The sequence below is a fragment of the Pleurodeles waltl genome, chromosome 12 (genome assembly GCF_031143425.1).
Source record: "Pleurodeles waltl isolate 20211129_DDA chromosome 12, aPleWal1.hap1.20221129, whole genome shotgun sequence".
Lineage (NCBI taxonomy): Eukaryota > Metazoa > Chordata > Amphibia > Caudata > Salamandridae > Pleurodeles > Pleurodeles waltl.
In genome coordinates, this window is record NC_090451.1 from 622,045,085 (window position 1) to 622,066,207 (window position 21,123).

Here is a 21,123-nt window from a genome sequence, read left to right on the forward strand (position 1 = left end):
AATAAAGTATAGAATGGGGATTTGTTGTATTAAGTATAATAGGTAGCTTCAGTAGAATGTTAAGGGCGAGAACATTGGGGTAGGAATGTTCTAGGTCAGTTACAGGTTGTGCTAGCCCCAGGCTTTATCCTGCCTAAGTGAGCTGATACAGGTTTTACATCTAAACCAAGAGTGTTGCAAATAACAATGAGAACAATATCAACAGAAAAATGAAAGCATCTTTGTAATAAAATTAACATATACACTACAGTATAAGAGAACAAACATCTATATCAGCCAAAACTCTATCTGATTATCGCTACACCTATCTATAGCATATTTCTACCTCATCTATACCCAGGTACTTCTACCCATTCTTATACCCTAGTGCCATATCCCACTATACCTCAGCACCTTTACCCCAACCTATACCCTAGTAGCTCTGTCACCACCAGTGTTTTCTGCACTTAGGTCGGGAAGCAAAGTTCAGCCAAGGTCATCTCAGATGACAACAGTATGGAGTGGGGTTTTTGGGACTATGCAAAATTTTCAGGTACTCTCATATACTGTATTATTTGCGTGATTTAACATAATGCAAATTATGCAAAATATTGAAAATTATGCAAGCGCAAATAATGCAGCGTATTCAATTTAAAAAAAGGACTAGTTAATCATATGCACAGCAGAATAGAAGCTCTGAGCATCAAAATACTAATATTGCAATTATGAGACTGTCTCCTAGGAACAATTTCTTGCCCGCCCAGCATCATTCTAAAGATCCACAGCAAAATGAGAAAGACGTCTCGAATGTTCTACGGTACATTAAAAGCAGCCCCAAATGGCTGTTAAAAGAACAGATGAGATGAGCTAAGAATTACATTCCGGGCCTTGAGGATCTTTGGTCCAAGTATATGGTGTGAGCAGCACAATTACAGACAAGTGGATTTAAAAGTATCACAGTGATAGGGTAATCAGAAGCATCAAGTAATTCCAGACCCATGCTTCCTGCTTTAAAACACTTTTGGTAGATAGCCTGCAAAACGACTCAAAGAAAAGCTAGACGATGAAAAGGAGTGCACGCTAGCTACAAGCAAGGAGCTTAATCGGTTAAAAAATCAAAAAGTTAAAAAAGCAAGTGCATGGACCCAAAATTTTGCCTAGAAACCCTTTGCCAAATGTTGGAGTTGCCAAATATTCAGGCTACCTTTACTTCATTGCACCTCATGCCTCTTTCTTCCAATTCTGACTTCCTCATCTTGCTCTTCCTGTGTCTTTATCACCTATGTTTTTTCCTTTTGACACTCTGTTCCTATTTTTCTCTCTCCGTCTGTCTTTCCCCCTTTCGCCCTTCCCCTTATACATTCTGTATCAACATTAGGGGTGGGCAAAAAATTCCACTCCACTGACGGAGTTGGTGGAATTTTAGCTGCGCTGCATTACACTTGTAACACGGAGTTCAGGGGATTTTCTGCTAACCACCACATGGCGGAGTTTTTTCTCTCTTGAGGCTCACCAACGGTAAGTTGGTGAGCGAGAATTGGAATACCCTAGCACGATTTTTGGGTGCTAAGAGTGCACTCGGTGAGATTTTCCAAAGGAGGGCAGTCACGGGTGGTGAGAAATCTGTGATCGAGTAGAAAATCTACTTGAGTGGCAGCAAAATCAAATCCAGCAACACCTCCCTCTGATGCGCACGTGGTGCAGTTTGTACTGATTTTTCAGCACGGAACAAGCTTGTGGCGCTAAGAATCAACACAAACATCACAGTATGCCTAGTTCCACCTGTTTGAGGAACTCCTTGGAATCGCGCAGAGTTTTCATGTAACTCTGTGGAATTTCATGGGTTCTGCCCACCCCAATCAAAATCTGATGAAGAAATAAAAGAACGGTTCCCAAAAGTTAAAGCTGGTGCAACCATTTGTAACCATCGGCACAAAACTGTTGCAGCACAATTAGAATCCATATAGTGCAAAAGAAGCATTTTACCAATCTGAGGTCTTTAAATTGTGTACCTCTAAACTTGCCTTACAGGGCCCTAATTTACAGTGATGTAAAAGAGCAACAGCACATGCTGTATAAAAACAGTTTATTATTGTTGCCTATGCCCCTCATACGCCCTTTCCACAGTGAATGCCTCACTAAAACAGGGTTTCATCCCAACTGACCTTAAAGTTCACAAAGTTGCTCTTGTTCTTAAAATGTCAAAGCTGAATTACACAGCCTCAACAAATTATAATCCGTCACAAAAAGTTCTTCCTAAGGTGAATCATTGAGAAATTTGTCTCAAATCGACTGCAAACACATGTTAACAAAATTCTCCACTAATCACAGTTAAGCATCAAGGAACAGTACAGCGGTGGCAATGTAAATGCAAATCTTCAGGGATTCAATGAGGTCCTTACACATTTCATGATGGTGAATTGTCTTGGTACATTTGGACTTCTCTGTGAGGTGTTTGATATGGTCAACCATCAAAACTTTCTGATCAACCACTTTCTCTGGATAGGATGTAGGGATAAGATCAGAGATTAGTTTGCTCCCATCCTACAGGACAGATTTCAGTTTGTATCATTTTAAACTTTCAGGTCTTTCCATCATCTGTGGATTGGCTCATATTCATTCATCTCACCCATGTTGTTTTACATATTCTTAAAGTCTCTAGGAACTTAGACCCAAACTGATTATATGTCAGTATTCTAATGGCCCACAGGCTTACAACTTCAGACTCCCAAAATTAAAAATGGCTGTCCTCCTCCTTTCTTTAATATGAAAACTGAGGAAAGAGATATACTCCTCTTTGGGCCTATGGGACCAACCACAAACCTTCACAGAGGTTTTTATGTTTCAGCTCCTCGGGGATCAAACGCCAATCTGGCAAAGCATGCCAGATCCTTGGGTTCACTCTGGACCCAGTTATTTGGATGCCAAAGCATGTCTTTAATCAGGGCTGGTCCTAGGGCTAGTGAGCTCATGGACAAACGTGATGATGTTAGGACCTCAAATTTTCATGCATTGTGGCATCACAGGAAGGGACATCACAAGACTGTTAATGTTCTTTGGCATTGCTGAAGTGACCTGGTGTGGATATAAGTAACAAGGATAAAAAACCAATACCCAAATGAAAAAAGTCCACATATTTTGAGTATATTAGAATAGTCACACTGGGTGGAAAAGCTCGCTGTAGGTCTCACAAAGAAGAATTTCCTACCTCCCTGTTACCTATTTGTTTCTAAATTAGTAAACAACCTGACAATAGCAGCTAAGTAAATGTATGTGTGCATAAAATACAATTTAAGCCATACGTAAAGAAAGTAACTGCAAAGTTCTACATCATTCTCGTTGAGTGGCCCCCTGGTATTCATATTAGTGGAGGAAGGGGCCATGGAATCTGGGTGTTTAAAGTAAAGATCTGCTACAGATTTAGGGGATTTTAATATCAAGGTTTTTAATGTGATGTTGGAATTGTGGGTAGTGGTAGAACAGCTGGATTCAAATGAAAATCCGTCTAGCTCCCCCCAAAAATGGCTACAGTGCTTTATATATATACAACTTTATGGGATCATCCACCTTGAGGAAGGATGGGGTAGGGGTAGGAATAGAAAAAAAAGAAATTGCCATATTCGTCCTGTGGCCTGTACACATATGGAAGTTATTGGTAGTATCTGTCCAGTTTTACCTAATTCTTAATAAGAATATATGCATATAACCACTTATCAGGAAGTTCATTCACCACATACAGGAAAATAATATAAGGCAACAAAGATGAATTCTTCCCAAGTAGCGTGTTTTACATAATTACAGGGGCAGCACCTTCATTAGGGTGGAGGAGCGTGCCCTCCCCCCGCCAGCAGCAGAAGCTGCAATCGTTTTACCACGAAGGGATAATAAACTAGGTTTATTATCCCTTTGTGGTGAAAGGGGCGGGGCATTGGGGATGACAGCCATGGAAGGGAGTGCACAGCGCACTCCCCTAAGAGCGCATGTGTGTTTGGCCAGCCGTCTCCGGCCGGCCAAACACACATGTGTTGTAGGCTCTCTCCAGCCTGGCAAAACAGTTGCCGGGCTGCGAAAGCCTGCAGAGGCTCACAGTCTGTCTGGGCGTGCCCTGACTGGGCGCTCACAGCCAATCCTGAGGCTGCTCCGAGCAGCCTCAGGAGTGCAACAGGGCAGGCTGGGAGGCTGGGAGCCTGTGCCTGAAGCTGGAGCGACGAGGGACAGAGGAGCGGTGGCAACGGAGGAGGTACGTTTTTTTTCTTTATTTTATTTTTTATTAAATGTCCCCCCCGCCCATCCCTTTCGCGCACACTGCCCCCGCCCTATCCCTTTAAATAGGAGCAAGCTGCGACTGCGTAATTAAGAAAGTGACTTAAGAAATGTAAACTAAAATCCTGTGCTTCAGACAGCATGCCACCTGACCAATATTTGGTTGCCTCTCTATGAGCTTTTTGTTACTGCATTCAAATATAACACACAATAGTGGACATGACCCCAAAAGAAGCTACACCTATTGGCTTCACCAATACTTGTTAGCCGTATTAGATACATGAGTTACAATATTGACATTGTTGTGAACAATTAGAAAATAAATTGTTTCAATTCTGAAAATATGAGACTTCGTTAAATATTACTGAAGCCTGAGGAGGGGGTAGTACTCTTGAGAGCCTTACAATCACTCTTGTTCTCCTCTTTGCACCGCTTTCCTCTGCCACCTATGTGTGAGACACACACTTTTTCCCCATCTCTGAAATCTTTCATCTACATATTTCAGGCGTCTTCTCTTTACTCTTCAACATCTTTTACCTTCTTCTGGAAATACTTTTTTGTGTCTCCTTAACTTTACTATTCTCCTCCACACACAACGCACCCATTCCTCTGTAACCACTATTTCCTTTTACTTTCACCCTGTCAATACTTCAACAGGAATTTTGAATCTCTTTTACATGCTTTTGCAAGCAATCACAAGTACAATGTAGATTTTCCTAGTAATTTATGACGAAAGTCTTAATTTTATTAAAGACACGGAGGCGAATATTATGCGTTCTTTTCTTACTTTAATTTAAACAGCAGCAGTCAAGAAACTACAACTCCCATGAGGATTAGCTAATGTCTAACCAATGGGAGCAAAACAATAACCAGAACTGGACCAATAAGAAGGGGCCATAAACCATAGAGTGCACCCTTGACTGCAAGCAGCCCTCTTTTCTTGAACGAGCAAGTCAAATAGAGTCATGGAACAAAGGATAAATAAGTCCAACAATTGCCAGAGATAAAGAAACGGAACACAAGTCTTGAACCACAGCGATGAGCCGAGAGGGCGATGGTTGAGGAAGCTGATCCTGGACAGGTTGCGATGACGCCTCCAGAGATCTCTTCTTGAGGATGGAACTGATTGAGCTAGCGGCGTTACCCGGAAGCTGGAGGCAGTGCTGGAGTCGCTGGGAGGGAAAGAAAAAGTACATATTAATAGTAGTACTGTGGTGGGATAATATTCGCCTCCGTGTCTTTAATAAAATTAAGACTTTCCGTCATAAATTACTAGGAAAATCTACATTTTATGACAAGACCGGAGGCTCTATTATGCGCGTTTAAATCTGGTCAATAACTAAAGAAGAAGCAGTTCTAACAGGTTTACAATAGAAGGTTTTAAAAACATTATCGTTTGACCAGTCTGCCGACCTGAGAATGTCCTCTAAACTGGACCCAATAGCGAAAGCTTTTGAGGCCATAGCCCCCCTGGAGGAATGTGCTCCAAAATCTGAAATATCTATTCCCGTAAGGGACATAATCAATTTAATCCAGCGGGTCAAAGTTGCCGAAGTCACTGGATTGTGGGGTTTTCGAAAATAAATCAATAATTGATTGGAAGAGGACGTTCTCAGGTTAACGGTTCTTTTTTCATATTCTTTTAAACAAAGACCTACACATAACTTTGGTTTGTCTGGAAAGAAAGGGTAGAAAACGGAATGTAAGTTAGTTTGGGTGCCTTTGGAAATGTGAAATAGGACCCCTGAAGGTAAGAATTGCCGGGCAGAGACATCTAGGGACCTAACGTCCGAAGTTCTTTTTATAGAAATTAAGCATAGCAACATGGTAAGTTTAGCAGAAAGCATTTTAAGAGAAAGGCTTGGGTTATCTGGCCAGGAGAGGAAAAGATTTCAAACCAGAGAGACGTCCCAGATATGTGAATACTTGGCAGAAGGGGGTTTGGAGAGCTTGACTCCTTTCAGGAGATGACAGATTAAAGGATGAGACCCAATAGGGTTGCCGTCAATATTTGAGTGGTTCATGGAAATAGCCGATCTGTAAAGATTTATTGTGCGGTATGACTTACCTAAGCCCGCCTGGGCGGCTAGGAAATTAATAATAAGACTTAGATCTGCTGAAAAGGGATTGGAACACTTTCCCAGACACCAGCTTGACCAAAGAGCCCAAGCTGATTTATAGGCTCGTCTCATGCCCATGCGTTATTGATGAACTCTGAAGCTTCTGCCGAAATAGTATGGGTCTGTTGGGTAGACCGGAAATGAGCCAGGCTGAGAGTGTTAGAGATTGGTCGAGAATCAGATTGTGAGGGCGATCGAAAGTTTCTAGAATGAGGGATGGAAATGTCGGGAGTAGAATAGGAAAATCCACAGTCAGCTCGAGTAGGGGAGGGAACCAAACCTGAGCTTGCCAAAAGGGGGTTAGCAGGACGAGGGATGCCTGCTGGCATCTGACCTGGTTCAGAACCCTGTTGATCAGGATGAAAGGAGGGAAGGCATAGTTGAGGGAACCGGACCAATCTTGTAGGAAAGCGTCTGTAGCCAAAGCCAGTGGATCCGGGCGCCAGCTGAAAAAATGGGGAAGCTGAGTGTTGAGTCTGGACGCAAAGAGGTCTATTTGGAAAGGACCCCATTTCCTTTCTATCTGATGAAAGACTGACTGGTGTAATTTCCAGTCGCTGGAGTCTGGGAGGTGGCGAGAATGCCAGTCTGCATTGGAATTCAATGATCCTGGTAGATATTCTGCTAAGAGGGAAATTTTGTGGGACACAAAAAAATTACCAGAGGCTCTTGGCTAGTAGAGCCAGCGGTCTGGACCTGGTGCCCCCTAAACGGTTGATGTAACGCACCGCTGATATATTGTCCATACGGAGCAGAATGGAGCATCGTGCTCTGTTTTTTGTGAAGCTTTTGATCGCAAAGGAGCCTGCAAGAAGCTCTAAACAATTTATGTGCAATCTGGACTCCTCTGCGGACCATATACCGCCAGTCGATATCGAACCACAGCGGGCGCCCCAACCCGTGAGACTTGCATCTGATTCTAACACAAGATCGGGCACAGAGGGGAAGATGGATCTGCCCTTCCAAGCCTCTAAATGGGATATCCACCATTGGATTTCCATCTGGGATTCTTGGTCCAAGGAGACGAGGTTGGAATAAGCCAGCCCTCGACGAAGATGAAGGATTTTGAGGCTCTGAAGGGCGCGGTAGTAAAGGGGTCCTGGAAAGATGGCCTGGATAGAGGACGAGAGAAGGCCGACGACCCTTGCAAGGGCTCTGAGAGAAATAGAATCTTTTTGAAGAGTTAAGATTAGTTCTTTTTTTTATTGCAGAAACTTTGGAACGGGGAAGGAACAGGGCGGCCGAAACGGAATCTATTTGGAAGCCCAGAAACTCTATTTGTTGACAGGGTAAAAGAACTGACTTCTCGTGGTTTATCATGAAACCGAGGTCTGATAGGAGAGAGGATGTTATCTGTAGGTGAGATAGCAAAGAGGATTTGCTCTGGTGCATGATCAAAATGTCGTCGAGATAGATAATCAGTCTGATACCTAGGGAGCGTAGGAAGGTTACGACCGGTTTCAATAGTTTCATGAAGCACAAGGGTGCGGAGGATAGGCCGAAAGGAAGAGAGGAAAAGTGTTAAGTTTTTGAATTCCAAAGAAATTGCAAAAACTTTCTGTGAGAAGGATGAATAGGAACGGTCAGGTATGCGTCCTGTAAATCTAGTCTGACTAGCCAATCGAACTGGAGTAAAATATCCCTGAGATGGATAATGGTTTCCATCTTGAAGTGTCTGTAGATGACAAACTGATTGAAAGATTTTAGGTTGATTACCGATCTTAGCTTTTTGTTCTTTTTGTGGACAAGGAATATACAGCTGGTGAATCCGGATGGTCCTGGTGTGCAAGGATGGATGGCGTGTTTTTCTAAGAGAGATTGGATCTCTGAAGAGATTAGAGAAGACATTTCTAGAGAAAATTTTGGAAGAGGAGGAAGACAGAGTTGGAGAGGGGGAGAAAGAAGTTCGATCTGGTATCCCTGAACAGTGGAGAGGACCCAAGGATCTGCAGAGATTGACTTCCACTTTTGAAGGAAGAAGCGAAGGCGACCTCCCACGGGAGGGCCAGAAAGTTGGCTTACCTTGATTAATGGGCGGTCTGGAGAAGCGCTGGGCACGGTTGCGGAAACCCCTAGTTCTTTGTGGGTAAAAGTGGGGTTTGAACTTGTGAGAATAGGAGTTGAAGGAATTAGCATATCCTCTTGAGCCTTGATTCCTGTATGTGCGGCCGGTAAAGCGGCTCCTACCTCTACCGGCCCGGGAAAAAACACGTTGGTTAAAAACCTTCTTGAGATTTTGTTGGGCTTTGTCCAAGGATGAAAACGTCGAAACGAAACAGCTCACTTCTTTTATGAAGTTATCACAAAAGAGTTTCCCGTCGGCCTGAATGCCGGGGTCTCTAGTGGACAAGTTAGCTAACTTGGGGTCCATTTTGAGTAGAAGGCCCTTACGCCTTTCGTGAATGATAGCCGAGTTCGCATTACCCAAAAGACAAAAGGCTCTCTGAGTCCAAAGGGAAAGATCTAAGGAATCAATAGACGATTCCTCTAACCTGGCTGATTCAGCTATGTCAAAGATCCTTGCCAGAGGGTCTACCACATCCAGGAGCTTGTCCTGACAAGTGGTCCAGGCCTTGTCCACTCCCTTACGGGGATCCTTACCGAATTTGGTAAAGAAAGTGATGAGTGAGTCATCAATAGTTGGGGTTGTCGTAATATTGGAATCCAACCATGGTCTGGGACATTCTGATTTTAATTTGGATCTGGTCTGCTTATCTAAAGGAAGGCGTAAGCGGGAAGTGATGTAATCACCTACATGGTCTAACGGGAGCCATTCTGTTGAGTTAGGATGGTGTATGAGGGACGGATCAAACATAGGAACACCCTCTGAGTCAACTACGCTGGTAGAGGGACCACCTGCCACAATTTTGATACGTTTGGGGGAAGGAGAGGATGGGGAAAATGTATCATCCGGATTGTCGGACTGAGATAACTCATCCATGTCCTCATCGTCCGTGTCCAAAATTTTTGAGATCACAATCTTTTTAGGCACAGTAATGTGTTTTAATTTTGATTTACATTTCGATTGAGCTGTCGTACTTTTGGTGGAAATCCCCTCCTTAGTAGGAGGCCTGAGAGGAATCAAGTCCTCAGTCTGTTGTGAGGCAAGCTCACTTTCTGTCTGTGCGCCTTTACGTGATTTAACAGAGGATAATTTCAGTTTTCTGCTTTCCCCCGCAGAATGAGCCATAGATTTGGACACCATGGACATGACAGAATTCTCAATGTTTTTTGTCATTTTTTCCATAGATGCTTTCATGGCATGTTTTACAGAGGACTGGATAAATTTATTAAAATCCTGTTTGAAGGATTCTTCCTCCTCCTCAGAGGCGGACCTTGAGGGAGAACTCCCTAATTCCATAATAAAACAGCAGTAATTGCAGGCAGAAATGCCTGAAAAACAGAGCCCAGAAGAGTGTTTAACAAGGGTTAATAGGAGCAGCACGCTCCGTGTGTTGGGACTAGGCTCCTCCCCGAGGCGGAGATCTGGAGGAAAAACCCAATCGAGGAGCGGGGCGGCACTGGTTAGAGGCAGCAATACGAACGCTGTCCTCTGGAGCCGGCGCCGTGTGGAGCCGAGTGAAGAAAACGGAGAGGACACGTAAAGCCGCTTGAAATGGAGCTGCGGCGAACAGCAGAGCCGGTGAGGTATTTCCTGACAGACGCGTGTCAGACTGAGACGCGCGCTGACAGGATTAGAAGAATAACTGCGCGATAGAACGCTCGGCGGAGCGCGCGCATAGAACGGCCGATGCTGGCAGGAGGGGGGGGGGAGGAGAGAGATAGCGGAATAAAACCGGGTTAAAACCGCCGCGAAGCGGTGACAAACAGTAAACAAGTTATCCCCTCGATATAGGAACAATAAAGAAATGATAAAATAATAAATGCATCAAATACACTATCTGTAGACTATTAAGTACATATGAGACGAAAGGAGAGTACTTATCTTGACTGCGAGCAGCAAAAAAAGAGGGCTGCTTGCAGTCAAGGGTGCACTCTATGGTTTATGGCCCCTTCTTATTGGTCCAGTTCTGGTTATTGTTTTGCTCCTATTGGTTAGACATTAGCTAACCCTCATGGGAGTTGTAGTTTCTTGGCTGCTGCTGTTTAAATTAAAGTAAGAAAAGAACGCATAATAGAGCCTCCAGACTTGTCATAAAATTGACATATGCCACTGTGTTTGTGCCCTCTACAGAGGGGCCAAGCTTAATTAGATGAGCAGGGATTCAGAACATGTTTGTGACCTACTGGCAGCCACTGTGAGGGCCTTGCACTACCCATTTGACTCAACTCCAGCGCTCTCGATCATGGCCCCTCATAATCCCCCATCCACAACCTGAACTCGCACAGACAACTATAGGTGGGTTTGTTCACAGTATGCACAATACAAGATTGATATGCTGCATGAAAAAATACATAAAAACAAAAACAAATAACTCTTAGGGAAGTAGTGTGAAATATCAATAAGTGAAATCTCACTGACAGGAATTACTGAAACATTTTTAACAGTCATTGTTGAGATAGCTATCAGTGTTTTGCCCTGAGCATAATATAAACCCTTTTGAAAGTCAGTTTTATGTTCCTTCCTGCCTCACGCCCTGACCCTGGGTTTCTGCTGCTCATCTTGGTTTGATTCAGCTCTTCCTTTTAATGAATGCTTTTGGAGGAGCCCGCGGAGCGAAAGACCCCGCTCTAGTCTTTCCGTGGGCTCTTTCGGGAAGGGGAAGTGACGGAGCCGGGACGGGATTGGCTCCTAGGTAAGTGGGGGTGGGCTTTGAGGGTGGGAATAAAAGGGGTGTGGGGGGAGGGATGGGCCTCTTTCCGCAAAGCCCATCGCGCGGTTAATTTGGCCGGTCCCCGGGGATATATTTGGCACAGGCAAGTGAGAGTTGGGTAAGGCCTGGGGGGAGCCTTTAATTACTTTAAATATTGCTGGCTGCGAGCATATTTTCCGCTCGCACATCAAGGGAGGCAGTCTGAGCAGACGCAGAGGCGTGTCTAACCCGACGCGCGTTCCGCCAGCGCGCATGCGCGTGTGATGGCCGGCCCGCATTGGCGGTTTGCCAGCATACCTAATTTGTTTAGAGGAAGTGCACGGACGGCCGACGAGCACTTGGGGTACGCACGTCGACCGGGAGGTCAAATTTAAAGTTATAAACGGCGGCGCTTTTTAAAGCTAACGTGCTGACCGTCTAAGACGTGAATTTTTGCTGCAGGGCCGAGTAGCGGCCGTACACAACTTCTTGCAGGAAGTTAAGGACAGGAGAGCCCCCGCCTGGCACCATGGCAGCCAGCCATGACGCCGAGGCGGTAAAGGCCGCACTTCGCATATTAGGCGAAGCCGGCCGGGCTGACCTCCTCAGGCCTGGGGTTCTGGACCAGGCCTGGGTGGGTATGGTGCGGCCGACGCGCAGCGCGTCCGGCCGGGGTAGCGGCAGTTGTAGCCGCTTGTACTTCGCCTGAAAGGGCTAAAAAGCCCAAAAAAGCGGCGGTGGGGCGGGCGCGCGGCACAGCCACCCCCTCCACCCAGATGGGTGAAGGACCCGCCAGTGAAACAGAGGCAGCAGAAGAGGGGGTACCACCGGAACAACAGGTAGTGGACAGTGAGGGACAACAGGAGCAGCCAGTGGGGGACGGGACCCCTTTACAGGAGCTTGGGGCGCAGGAGCTCCCGGGCTCCAGCATAGATATGACACCTATGGACCTGTCTCTTCCTAGGGAGGGGGGCTGGTACAGCAGGGGCCATTGTGGCAGCTAGAAAGAAGGGCAAGGGCACCAGGCAAGTGGGTGGCCCGGCAAAAGGCAAGGCAAGCAAGGTACAAGCTAAAAAAGCCGGGGGGGAGGTGCGCCCGAGCCCCTTACAGGGTCTGGGCAGATTTGCCATAGGCCTGGCAGGCTGGACATGGGCGAAGCATGGGATTTAGAAGCCAGGATCTGGGAGCAATGCTGCATAGTAGCTGAAACAGAAGACAGGTGGGCCCTGTTATGTATGGAGAGGGATGTGGCCACGCCATACGGCCGGCAACTGAAGAGGCCAGCAGAGAGCGCAGGGAGTGCAGGAAATATACCACAGGAATCTAGCAGGGGTAGCTGGATCTGGGTACCGAACTGTAGGGGCCAGGAGGGTGGTGCGGCCGGTGGGTTAGGTAGCGCGATGGGAGCCAGTGGCGCACACGGCCACGATTGGCGCGGAAGGTCAATGCCAACACTTGAGGTTGGCTGAAAGAAGGCGACACCAATGGGGCGCAACACGGCCCCAGCACGTTGGTCTGAAGCGCTAGAGGGGTCTTCGGCGGCCTTCTCTGCTCCGCAGGATCGGGGTTGCTACAGAGATGGTGGGCGCGATGAGGGTCACGACGATGTTTCAGCTAATGACACGATGATGAGTGGTGGCGTTGATAAGAGATTGGATGTGGTCGAAGAGGATGTGTTGGAACTTGACTATGGGGAAGAGCTGGATTAATGCAAAGATGGGGAGATTCGGGAGACAGAGGTGAGCAGCAGGAGGGGGAGGGGAAGAGGACGCAGGGGCGGCGCAACCCCTCTTTCCGCTTCTATCAGGATCGGGCTATCAGCGGAGAACAACATGAAGGGTGGCACGAATAAGCAAGTGGCCGAGGGGCCCGGAAGGTTTTGCGGCCTGTGGGAACACAAGGAAGAGGTAAAGGGCAATGGTGGTCGGTTTGGGGAGGATGGCGTTTGGGGCGGTGATGCTCCGGGATGGAAGTCCATTGGGGTAGGTGACTGTTCGATTCTTGACACACTAGCAGACAAAGGCACGCAGGGCAGTGAGAAAGGGAAAGAGCCGCAGGGCAGTGCGCCACCCGAAGGTGAGAGCGGGGTCAAGGTAGCCGGGGGGAATACAGGGGCAGAGGAGAAAGAAGATGGAGGCCACAAAAAGAGGCTCCCTTATATGGGACTGGCCATGCCCTTGGGATCACATGTGGTAGATAAAACAAAGTCAAGAATATGGAGGCACGTAGATGTTTTTAAACTATTGCATAGGGACATACAAGCCAAGGAGGGTTCCAAGGCGCAAAAGTGGGAACTAGCCCGCAGGCCAAGGGTACCAATTACCATGGATAATTGGACATCTGCATTCTTGATTTTCGCAAGCATATATTGCGAGAAATATCCAGACAGGGCCATAGCACTCTTCAAATATATGGACATCATTCGAAAGGCACAGATGCACTTTGGGGGTTTTGCCTGGTTGAGTTATGACGAGGAGTTCAGGGCCCGTGTGAGTGTCAATCCCGACAAGCCTTGGGGGGGATGTAGACCCAGAATTATGGATGGCGTCATCACAATCCACGGCATCTACCCATACGGCTAGTGGTCTGCCTGTGGTTTATAAGCAGTTTCAGGCACGTCCCGCCCCAGGAGGGGTAGGTGTGGGGCAGAGAACCCCGACTAACACGACGGGAGCTTGCTGGAACTTCAACAAGGGTTTCTGTTCCAGACAGCCTTGTAAATTCAAACACGATTGCTCCAAATGCAGGGGCCGTCACCCGGTTTCGCAGTGTTTTTCGCTCTCCAGCCCAGCAGAGCAATGGAGAGTATCCAAGGGCAGAGGCGCGCAGGGCCCTCCTGCTCCAAAGGGAGCCTACGCTAATTAGGATAGACTTCCTCATACCATGGCTGCACAGATACCCGGATAGGGCTACAGCGATCAAGCTAGCACAGGGTTTTCAAGAGGGTTTTAGGGTCAGCTATCAAGGTCCACGTACAAGGCGATGGGCAGACAATTTGCGGTCTGCAAAAGAATTGCCACAGGTAGTGAGAAATAAACTGGATAAGGAAGTGTCATTGGGCAGAATTGCGGGCCCCTTTTATGATTGGCCGGGTCAAACCCTGATGATCTCCCTATTGGGAGTAGTGCCGAAGAAGGCCCCGGGTGAGTTCAGATTGATACACCACCTTTCATGGCCGGAGGGCGCATCTGTGAACGATTTTATTGCGCCTGAGGACACCAGAGTAGTATATGCATCTGTGGACGACGCTATTAAACTGGTCAGGGGATGTGGCTCCAGGGCTGAATTGGCAAAGTGTGATATACAATCAGCTTTTAGGCTCCTGCCTATACACCCAGGAGATTTTGACTTGTTGGGGATGCAATTTGAAGGGGCCATTTACGTGGATAGGGTCCTTCCCATGGGTTGCGCGATATCTTGCGCCCTGTTTGAGGCATTTAGCACTTTCATGCAGTGGGTTTTCAGCAAGATCAGTGGCCATTATGCGGTGACCCACTATTTTGATGACTTCCTGTTCGTAGGGAAGGGCGACTCCGGGGCTTGCGGGAAGGCTTTGAAGGCTTTTCAAGACATGGCGCGACATATGGGGGTGCCTCTGGCCCCGGAAAAGACAGAAGGACCTTTAGCGGTACTCACCTTTTTGGGCATAGAGCTAGACTCCACTACCCTGACAGCCAGATTACCAACACAGAAACTCAAAGAGATGCTAGAATTCTTGGGTATAGTGAAGGAGGCACGGAAAATTGATTTGTGAACAGCACAGAAGTTACTGGGTTATCTCAACTTTGCTTGTAGGGTAGTCAGAGGTGGTAGGACCTTCTGCAGAAGGTTGGGGCTGGCTATGTCGGGAGCAGTGATGCCACACCACAGAATACGAGTTTCAATGGGACTGAGAGAAGACATGAGGGTGTGGGAAACATTCTTGAAGCATTTCAATGGGGTATCCATGTTCTTCTGTGAGGTTGAGACGGTATGGCAGGTACAGATATTTTCGGATGCGGCCGGAGCGAATGGTTTTGGATTTTTTTGGGACGGCAGGTGGTGCGCAGTGTCGTGGCCAGCACAATGGCTACAGCAAGGGAGTAGTATTGCCTGTTTGGATTTTTTTCCCCTTTTGGTAGCAATGGCAGTATGGGGGAGGGAGCTAGCAAACAGGACAGTTTTATTTAGAGTTGACAACATGGCAGTGGTGGAACTGGTTAACAGACAAAAGGCAAGGGACCTTAGGGTTTTGCGCTTGTTGTGCCAATTTATGTTACAGTGTTTATCTTTGAATGTGATCTTTAAAGCTGCTCATATACCGGGTGTATTCAAGGAGATTGCGGATTCCCTGTCTCGTTCACAGTGGCAGCGTTTCTGCAACCTGGCGCCAGGAGCAGAACAGAACAAGACAACGGTCCCGGCAGACATTTGGGAGTGGGGGGCATGATGATCACGGGCTGGTGGAGATGTCTTTAGCGGAATCCACTCGGCGAAGTTACCAGCTGGCCTGGTTGGATTTTCAATCATTTGAGCAGTTTGCAGGGAATTTTTGGCTGCAGAAGGGTGAACAGTTAGAGCGTCGGGCTTGGCGTTTTGTGCTGTTCATGGTACAGAAAGGTTTGTCAGCTGCGACTATTGGTGGAAAACTGGTGGGTGTGTCATTTGATGGGAAGCTGTTTTTCGATCACGACCCGGCTAGAAATGATTTGTTGGGGAATATGTTAAAGGGTTGGGGCAGGGTTAGATCAGTGGAGGGTAGACCGGCCAAAGAACATATCAGTTTTGAATTGTTGCTGGAGTTGTTGCATGTGCTGCCTGTGTGTTGCGCAGACGAAGATGAATTGGCATTGTTCCGGCTATGTATGGTGTGGATGTTTTTTGGAGCATCTCGCGTGTCGGAACTGTTGGGGATTGAAGCAGCGATAGGGGTGCGGTACAGGGATGTTTGCTTACATGGCGAACGAATGGGTATTTGGTTTAAATGATCTAAGACCGACCAGCTAGGCAGAGGGAAGTGGGTGTGGTTGAAAAAAGGGGCAATCCTTTGGCCTGTCCAGTCTCCGAATGGATTAAGTTCCTATCCTTGAGTTTTTCGAACACGGAAGCTGGGGTGTTTGTACACATGTCTGGGGCTAAGCTTACCAGTTTTCAGCTCTTACGCATGTTGAGGATGGCTTTGGGACGGACTGGCCATCGGGCTATGGATTTTGGCACACATTCATTCAGAATCGGGGCAGCTACGGCTGCGGTGCATTTAGGTTGGGATTGGGTGAAGATCAGGGCGATAGGTCGCTGGAAGTCTAGGTGCTGTGAACGTTATGCGAGGCCCTGAAGAGCGGGAACGACAACAGTTGGCAGGAGGGGGAATGTCACGTTATGGGAGCATATGAAACGGTTATTTTTCCATTACAGGAGACGCGTATGGTCCACCGCATGGCAAGATGGTCACGCGGCTTGTAGGCCATTCATTTATCCACTGGGCAGCGAAGTTCGCGGAGAAACAAATCTATGGTCGAGCCCTGGGACTTTCCAGTGAACGGCACGAGGTGTTTTGGTGGGGAAAGAGCAGCATGCGGTGGGGTAACCTGCTTCCTTTCATCACATCTAACTTACTGAACTGGGGATGCCCACACTTGTTAATCATCCACTTGGGTGAGAATGATCTTGTTGAACTATCAGGACTCACGCTACTGCAACACATGCAGAGAGACTTGGGAGCTATCAAACAGAAATTGCATGGCACTTGCTTGGTGTGGACAGAATTTGTACCTCGTAGGGTTTGGAGAGGGGTAGTCAAACATGGAGCCATAGAATGGGCTTGTAGGAAACTTAACAGAGCAATGAGAGTTTTTTGCTGGGCACGGGGGTTAAAAATCCTGAAGCATGAGGACATTACAGAGCAGGCCGAGGCGCTCTTTAGGGATGATGGTGTACACTTGTCCACGTTAGGGAACACATACTATCTGATGGATTTGAGACTGTTGGTTGGGGATTTGTGGGGGGGGAAACATGTGGATCAGGAACAAGGATTGAGGAGGTTAGGTTGCAGTAGCGTGTCTGTGGGGGTGGGGCAGCAAAACGACAAATGGGTTTGTGCTAGTTGGCAGGAGATGGGGGAGGGTGGTTAGTCAGATGCGGGCTTGGCCACCGTTCCAGGGAATAAACAAGCAGGTGAAGGCTGTGAGTGGGGGTACGCACAAAACAAATGGGGCATGAAAGGAAAAGGGTGGTGTGTAGGGGAATGAAAACTAAATGAGGGTTTGGAGTGGAAGGATAAGCGAGGAGATGTTAAAGGGAGGGTGTTATTAAAGTTGCGGTTTTCGGATTAAAAGTTAAAAGTTAAAGTTTTGTGTTGCTTGTTGCAATTCTGTCCTAATAAATGACCTTTTACACTAAAAGGCTGTCACTGAATTATTCCCCAATGGAGGGGCCCGCGGAGAGAAAGAGCCCCGCTCTAGTCTTTCCGCAGGCTCTTTCGGGAAGGGGAAGTGACGGAGCCGGGACGGGATTGGCTCCTAGGTAAGTGGGGGTGGGCTTTGAGGGTGGGAATAAAAGGGGTGTGGGGGGAGGGACCGGTCTCTTTCCGCACAGCCCATTGTGCGGTTAGTTGGCCTCCCACCCACCCGGCAAAGGATGGGAGAGGAATGAAGTTTGAGTCAAGTGAAAGAGGGGGGAGGGGGGGATCGTCAGTTAGGGCAGGATGCAGGAACGAGCGGGCAGGAGATGGGGGAGGGTGGTGAGTCAGATGCAGGCTTGGCCACCCTTCCAGGGAATAAACAAGCAGGTGAAGGCTGTGAGTGGGGGTACGCACGAAACAAATGGGGCATGAAAGGAAAAGGGGAGTGTGTAGGGGAATGGAAACGAAATGAGGGTTTGGAGTGGAAGGATGAGCGAGGAGATATTAAAAGGACGGCGTTATTAAAGTTGCGGTTTTTGGATTAAAAGTTAAAGTTTTGTGTTGCTTGTTGCAATCCTGTCCTAATAAATGACCTTTTGCACTAAAAGGCTGTCACTGAATTATTTCCCGATTCATCCCATGAACCCAGCATCCATAATCTAGCTACAAAGTCCAGGACAGGGAAAAGCATTCACTAAAAGACAGGTGTAAACCAAAACGAGGTGACTCGCATAAATCCAGGGTCAGGGTTTTCAGTGAGGCAGGTTTCCCTGGACACAGCAGTAATTAAAATCTGCATGTGCTTCATATTGATGCCCTTTACAGGGCAAACTACTGCTAACCATGAGTTGCAAGGCCCAAAGGAGGGGGTTTCTTTTTATTACCTAGGCTTTGCAGCCAAATGTTATTGCTGTGAGGCCCAGGAGAGGGGACATCCTGCTCTGGGCCTCGCAGCACTGGATAGTGGCTGCAAGGCACAGGGGTGGTGGCCCTACCCGTGGACCTCCCAGCCACAATCCAGGGAAGACAGGCACAAAGAAATGGGACTTCCTCCTTGGAGCTGTAGTGTAGCACTTTTATAATGAACACTGGAGTGAACCCTGACATACTTGTCTGCAGTGTCTGCTCCCACTGCCACTAACCACCTCTCCTCATCCAACTGACAAGTATTTGTGTATATTTACAACTACAATTGTCATGTCACCATTGCTCTGTATGCTCAGCAGAGGGGCCAAGCCTAATTCGATGACCATGTATTCTGAAAACCTTAGTAACTCACTGGCAGCCTCCGTAAAAACCTTCCACGGGTTTTAGACTCCACTCCAGTACTCTCAGTCATGATGCATTATAAACACCCACTCACAACCCGAACTCAACCAGACACATATAGGTGAGTCCATTTACAGTATGCAAAATACAAGATTGATATGCCACATTAAAAAACACAAAAGGCATAATCCAGGAAAAATAAATAATCTTAGGGAAGTAAATTAAGCACAAAGTGTGAACTGTAAATAGGAGCAAGTTCACTTACATGACTGACATGGACTATCCTAATGTTTTTTACAGTCATTGTTGAGATATCTAATAGTGGTTCACCCTGTAAACAATATCAAAATAGAGCACAACATAGACCTTCAAATTTCAATTACTGCTGGGCCTGACACTGGAGGGATCTGCCTCACTAAAAGCACTTGTTTTGGTTTAGCCCTTCCTTTTAAAGAACCCATTTGTCTGTCCTGAGCCTTGCAGCCATAATGCAGCACTACAAGGCCCAGGAGAGGGGGCTCTACCTCTGGACCTCACAATGCTGGATTATGGCTGCAAAGAGCCCAATTTGGGTCAGGGCCTCTCTTGGGCTTGGCACTCAGTATAAAAGGCTTCCATTTCCATGGAACGGGGCCCATCACCAGTGCCTTGGAGCTCTACATTGTGGCTGTGAAGCCCAGAAGAGGGAAAACATTCATCAAAAATCAGGGCTATACCAAAGTAAGATGCATAAATCCAGGGTTGATGCATTCACTCATGCTGGTCACACCATGTTTCAGACCCCGCAGTAATTCAAATCTGGGTCCTATTGCTCCGTATTGACGTCCTTAACAGGACAACAGCGTTGTGCTAATAAAGAATAATTATATTAACCACTGTAGTGAAGCAGTCCTACAGCAACCAGAGGTCTGTCCCAAAGCACAGCACAGCCAAACCACACAGTTTTTTCCAGACTGAGTTAATAGTTCAAATGTCTGGCTGTGACTCTGCGGGTTCCCTGCATGTCCTCAAATCCTCTATACAGCTGTCAGAGCTCTTAAGATGCTTTCAACTAAAACCCATTAACCTGTTCAAAGCTATCAAAGCTGCCACTTCCGTGCATGATGTGCTGCTCCAGACCAGGTTTTTCATTTTAATTCTGAGAGTTGTAGTTCTGTTTTACAATGGAATAAGCACAACTACAAATCCTAGAATTCAAAGAAAAAACCTGGATTGAAGCAGCACATCACAGATGGGGCGGGGAATCTTGGCAGGATTGGCCCCTTAGTGACCATCAACCAACCTCCAAGCAAACCTGATCTTGCAGACCTTGATCCTGTTCTAGCCCCAGAGTCCATCTGATACTTGCAGCCCCTGAGACTATCAGTCTTCCTTCAGCACCTCATTTAGATTGATTTCCCCAGCCTCAGCACTATTCTAGCCCTCACAAATACTTGAGACCCCCAAAATAAGCCGGCCTCAGCTTCCTCTTCGACTGAGAGTACATGGGAATAACTCCTCTGTGCTGCTGTTCAGTAAATGCTTGCACAAATTTAAGCCACGCTGCAACTACCACTTGTCAGACTGTGGAGGCAATGTCACGCATGATGCGTAGTGCTAGGATGTGAGCTGATTGTGACATGGCATTCTGTTGCTATTGAGGGTGCTCCTCTGAAGAGAACCTGCCATTACACCTGCTGGTTGCCTTTACTTTTGAAGTTTGTTAGAGTCCAGAGAAAGAAGTGGTAATCAGGTACTGTAGATAACATGTGGATAACAGTGTTGATTTGTCCTTGACAAAGAGAAGGTATTTAATTCCCCGGGTATCCCAGGAGTTGAAAGCAACTGACATTTAAGTTTCATATAATGCCATCAGACGTAACAGTATGTTAAAATTTAAAGCCGCCTGCTGGCTGGGGTTGAAAGTGCATCCATTCCAGTATTTGTGACTTTGCCTTTGTCATTAGAGATCCAGAACGATGTGTACTAAAATCCACAGGGGAAGAATGGGACTAAATTTAAACTACCTGAAAACACCTGGCATGGCACAACTTTACATTTCATGTGTCTAACATCTTGGGTGCAGGGCAGCAAAGACACATTAAAAAGTCAGGATGGGTGACATGGACACGCTTTTTTTTGCAGTTGTACATAGCGCAAACTCGACCGAAAGGTATTGGAGCGCTTTATATGAGCACCAGTTACATTACAGAAAGACACATTCATTTTCTATTTTTTTAGGCACAGGGAGATTAAGTTATTTTCCCAGAATCACTGAATGTTGATCTGACCAAACTAGAACTTAGCTCCCTAGTTCCAAAGTTGGCAGCTCTGGACTTAGGCCACATCCTCTCCGTGGTATCTCTGCCTCCTAGACAGG